The following is a 4,958-nucleotide window of genomic DNA, read 5'->3' as shown; positions in this document are numbered from 1 at the left end:
CCCTTTGCCAAACGCGGCCATTTCTCTTCGGGTGCGGGTGAATTAGGAAAAAAGATCGGAATTTAAACATCCTGAAAGATTCATTCTGTGTAATAATGGAGCGACCCCACAGGAAGCACACAAATTATGCTGGGAGCAGGGGGGCAGGGGTGGCTGGAGGCCGGGCTGGGGCCTCAGAAGGAGGGGTGAGGCTGCTTGCTGGATAGAGGATTCACTCAAAAGCTCTGACTGGATGCAGCTTACGGTTTGCCTGCCTTTGCGGGGGAGGGGGGCTGACATTTGCTGAGCACCTACTGTGTGCGGGGCCATGCACATGCTGGACTCCATCATCCCTCGCTCTGTCCCCCAGGTGCGGAGTTTGGGGCCCCGAGGGATGAACTGCCTTGTCCCAGGTCACTTGACTCATTGGTGGCAAGTGTGAGCCCAGGCCTGGCTGACCCGAGTCCCTGCTCTTTCCCTGACCCTGTGCAGGAGGGACACGGGGATCTGTGCTTCAGGGGAGTTGGGACTCCAGGCATCAGTGCTGGGACTTGTCACTGATCCGAATGGGACTGAGTTAGGAGGGTCAAGTTTCAATTTGGCTGAGCAATTTCTTGTGAATCGCAGGCCCAGGCATTTGGGGAAGGCCAAAGGTGGATATGCTGGGGCCATGTCACAAGCCGCCTATCACACAGATGTTTATTGACATAACATGAAAGGTAGGGGTTCCCTGTGGCCTCAGGCAAGTTACATCACCTCTCTGAGCCTCAGTTTCCTCATCTGCACAGTAGAGGTGACCATGGTGTCTGCCTCGCAGGGCGGTGGTGAGGACTAAGCGAGGTGGCCCACGGAATGGGTGAGGACAGAGCCTGGCACGTGTTATGGGCTCAGAACATGTTCTCTACCAGCTGCTCTGGGGCAGAGCTGAGAGTGATTAGTTCTGTCTGGAAAAAAGCCTTCACCAAAGAGACGAATTGTGGGTTTTGAAGGACGAGTAGGGGGAGGGCAGGAGGGAGGGGACACCGCAGGAACAAAGCCCTGACAGGGTGGGGGTGGGTGAGGGCATTGGGAGCCCAGTGAAGACCTGCTTTGCCTGGAGTTTCCCGGGGGGCAGGGACGGGAGAAGTGGTGGGTGGGAAAGCTGCCGAGCAGGGAGTCACGATGGCTTGAGGCAGCCGTCAGCGGGAGCCACAGCAGGTCCTAGAGCAGTGATGCCTGTGATGTGGAGGACAGCCTTTCTGCTGATGTTGCGTGGGGGAGGTGTACCTGCTGCTCGCCCCCAAGCCCCAGGGCAGACAGGCTGGGTGAGAACCCCCCTCTGGCTCCCACACGGCCTGTGCTTCCCCATCAGATCCCACCGTGTGGTCATCGTCTGTCCCCCATAGGACGGGGGGCCTGGAGGGCCGCGATGGTGGTGTCTCGGTCCCCGCGGGCGGCGCAGGGCCTGCCTCCGTCAGCTCGGGGAAAGATGGCTCTGCGCCCGGCTCGCTAGCCGTGGGGCTCGGACGTCTCCTGACCACTCGGAGCCTCGGTGTCCTCATCTGTGAAAGGGGATGACAATCCTCGTCTCCCAGGATCACTGTGGTACAAAATGGGACACGTGCAGAGAGCACCGGGCACAGTGGTGGACACCCGCCTCCCCTGCCTCCCCGCCTCCCCCTGCCTCCCCGACTCCCCGCCTCCCTACTTTCCAGCCTCTGCAGCCCTCCCTGCCTCCCGCTTCTCCCCACCTTCAGACAGAATGAGAAAAAATGTCCTCAGGACTCACATTTCCTGATGCTGCGTGTTTAATTAACAGTCTTGTGGGCAGAGGAGCTACCTAACAGAAATCCAGCCTCTCTGCCCAGGAGAAGCATGTAGGCGCCTGGCTTCTCCCTGCGGGACTAGCTACATACGTTGCAGTTTCGGTGAAAAATGCGTATGTGTTCTTGTTCAAAAAGCTGGGGAAAAAAACGCCGTTAAACACACAAAAACATAAAGCTCTTTCCTTTCTGCCGCAGTCTCTCCCTCATCTTTTGTGGTGTATTTTATTTCCTATTTAATGTGGCTCTAAGTAAAGAAAAATTAGAATTTAAAATTGTTAGCATGAACTTTCCCGTTCGTCTTTATATTGTGCAATGCCAGTTTTAAATGCAAATACGAGGGCATTTAATTTGCATACGGAGTCGCAGAAATTACACAGTTCGTATTTCGCAGCACGCAAATGCAGACGTATTTCATTCTGGCGGGAAGAGTGGGAACTACACAAAACCAGCTTCGCAGCCTCCGCGTCACTTCCTGCTATGTGTCCACGCTCCCACCCCTCTCCCTGTCCGGCTAACCGGTGAGCAAGGAGGGCCCGAAACAAGGGAACCAGGAATTGCTTCATTTGTTTCCTCTCCTCCGTCCCCATTTTCAAGGCGAGGGGTTGGCAAATAACGGGAAAGTGACACAGGTAAGAAAGGATCTGATGAGTTTCCTTGATCATGTATGTTTCTTCGACTAATACCGCTGACGTCTGTCTGCACTTGGGAGAATGTCCAGGTTCAAATGGGAAGGCTGGCCGTTCGGGGCTGTCAGTACCCCCGCTTACTCCACTGTGGACACTCTGTCCTCGCACCCACTTTGAGTCTTGCCGAAGTCACATGCACGGTGGGTGGGCTGGAATTGGGAGCCCACGGGGTAACGCCAGTGCTCTCTGTCCGAGTGGGGCGGGAAGAACTGGCGGGTGACACATGTAACTCTCTGCTCATGAGCCTGTACTCCACTGTCCCGCTGGACTTGACTTACGAAACACAAGCTCAAGATTAAATTATTAGGAATTTCAAGATGGTGATCCCAGAGAATTAAAGCAAGTATGTAGGGTTCCGCGTGGCTAAGCTGGTGCCTCTACACCGTGTCTCCCTGACGGTGTTTTCGAAAGTATTCCTGTCTTTGAGCCCCCAGCTCCTTTCCTGAATCTGGGTCTGTTTTACTACGATTTTGCACTCAGAATCCAGGGAGTGGTTATGCAACTATTAAACGTCAAAGCAAGGATTCGAACCCAGTAACTAGGGTGTTCATATGAAACGCTTGTTGATCAGGGTCCTACTTTGTGCTGGATCTGGTAAAACCCAACATCACGTATGGGCACACGGCAGATGGGTCCAGGAGCCGATCCTGACGCCCCGGTCCTGGGCCACTCCTGGCTTCCTTTACTGTCAGGATTTCACTGCAGCCCCAACAGTGTGGGAGGAAGGGGGCATTAACCCACTCGGTGGAGGAGGAAAGTGAGTCCCAGAGACAAGCCTGCCAGCCAGAGAGGGGCCGAGGGGCCCAGCCCTGGACTTTGGGCCAGCCTTAGGAGACAGGCCAGTCGTGCTGCAAAGTGGCCCAGGCTGGAAAGTGCGGCAGGAGACAGGTAAGTAAAATGTGAAGTGACCTCTCTGCTCCTCCGATCCTGCCTTCCGTGTCCGGGCCATCGCTGGGGAGATGGCCACTTCTGCCTCAGAATCAGCATCCTCCCAGCCCAGTCCGGGTTTAGATGTGGCCCTGCCACTGAGTCGGCGAGACTTCAGGCACGGTTCTCACTAAGTTCTGTTCCACGTGGCTGCTGCCACCAAGCCCCCCTGACCATCTGTGCCTCCGGACCAGGTCCGTCTCCATCTTTCCTCCGGGCCACGTCTCTCCCCTGAGGACGACAGCGGCTTCTCCCTGGGTCTGCCTGGTCTGGCCTCATGTACCGATTCTCCCCAGAGTATCCTCCACTGGGGCCACAGTTCCTCTCTCAACACATCGGGGATGGGGACCTTTCTACTCAGTGTGATGGGAGGTGGCAGGGAAGAAAATCGGGGCAGCTTTAAGACTGGAATAGTCTTGCAAACTTGGCAGAATTGGTCCAGATGCTTTCCTCCCCCAGCATCCCGTTGTCCTGGTAATAGGCGGGGGGGGGGGGGGGGGGGGGGCAGGCTGGCTCCAGCCCCTGTCCTGGGGTCTCCCTAACCTTGCTGCAAGGCTCACCGTCTTGTGTCTTGGTGTGGTGACCCTCCCTTCCTCTGAATTCTTGCTTTGCTTGATGGGGTATCAGCTAATCCAGGGGCTGGCCTCCCAGCATCTCACCTGCTAAAACTTCTTAAAAAGAAATCCACGCCCTGGAATCATTGCAGAGAGCAGGGAAATGTTAATCACCACCAGCGCCTTCCTTGTCTTCTTGCAACCCTCTGTCTCTGAGCTCCGTGATAAAGGAATTACGTCCTGGGTAAAGGAAGGCCACACCGTTCTGAAATGCTTTTCCCTGTCCTCAGAGATGACAAGCGGCCGGAGGATGAGGGAAAGAAAACAGGAGACAGAGAGAAAAAAAAGAGAAAAAGAAAAAAGAGAGAAAACAGATGTTCTTTGTTTGTTTTGGTGTTGCAAGCACAGGGCTTTGAGGGCAGGCAGCCAGTCCCCGGGTGACCACTGGCGGGGTGGGGGCGGTGGGGAGTGGCAGCCGGCGGCCGTGAGACCAATAAAACCAACAGAATTGGAGTTCTGTGTTTCTACCTCCGATGCCTGCACACATTGTTCTTTCCACGCTGCTCGGCTGCGGCAAAAACATACTGATTTGTTAAAAGAGAAAGATCAAATGTACTCCCGAACTCTTCGTGTCCTGGGTACGAATCCGGATAGGCAGCGTGCAGCGGGTTTTGTGCAAACAGCCCCAGATGCGGTGCTCCCGGGTGCTCGCTCCCACCTGCCCCCTCCCCCTGCTGTTGCTGGGTGGGGCCTCTTTTCACCCCTACTTGGACCCTTCGGATTGATTCCTGGGCTGAGTCTGGCTCCACGCAGCCCTGTTTCTTGGACGTTCTTTTTCACACTTCCTCTGGCCATGGAGGGCAGTCTTGCCCTGCCCATGGCAGCTCCTGGCCCCGGAGGGCTGGAACAGAGCAGGGGGTGTAGGAGCCGGACTTTGGAGTCACGCAGATTTGGGTTTGAATCCCCCCACCCCTTTCCCTTGTCTAAGCCTGGCTTACTCATCTCTA

The sequence above is a fragment of the Neofelis nebulosa genome, chromosome 2 (assembly GCF_028018385.1).
Source record: "Neofelis nebulosa isolate mNeoNeb1 chromosome 2, mNeoNeb1.pri, whole genome shotgun sequence".
In the NCBI taxonomy this organism is placed as follows: Eukaryota; Metazoa; Chordata; class Mammalia; order Carnivora; family Felidae; genus Neofelis; species Neofelis nebulosa.
Note: the sequence above shows the minus strand (reverse complement) of the source record.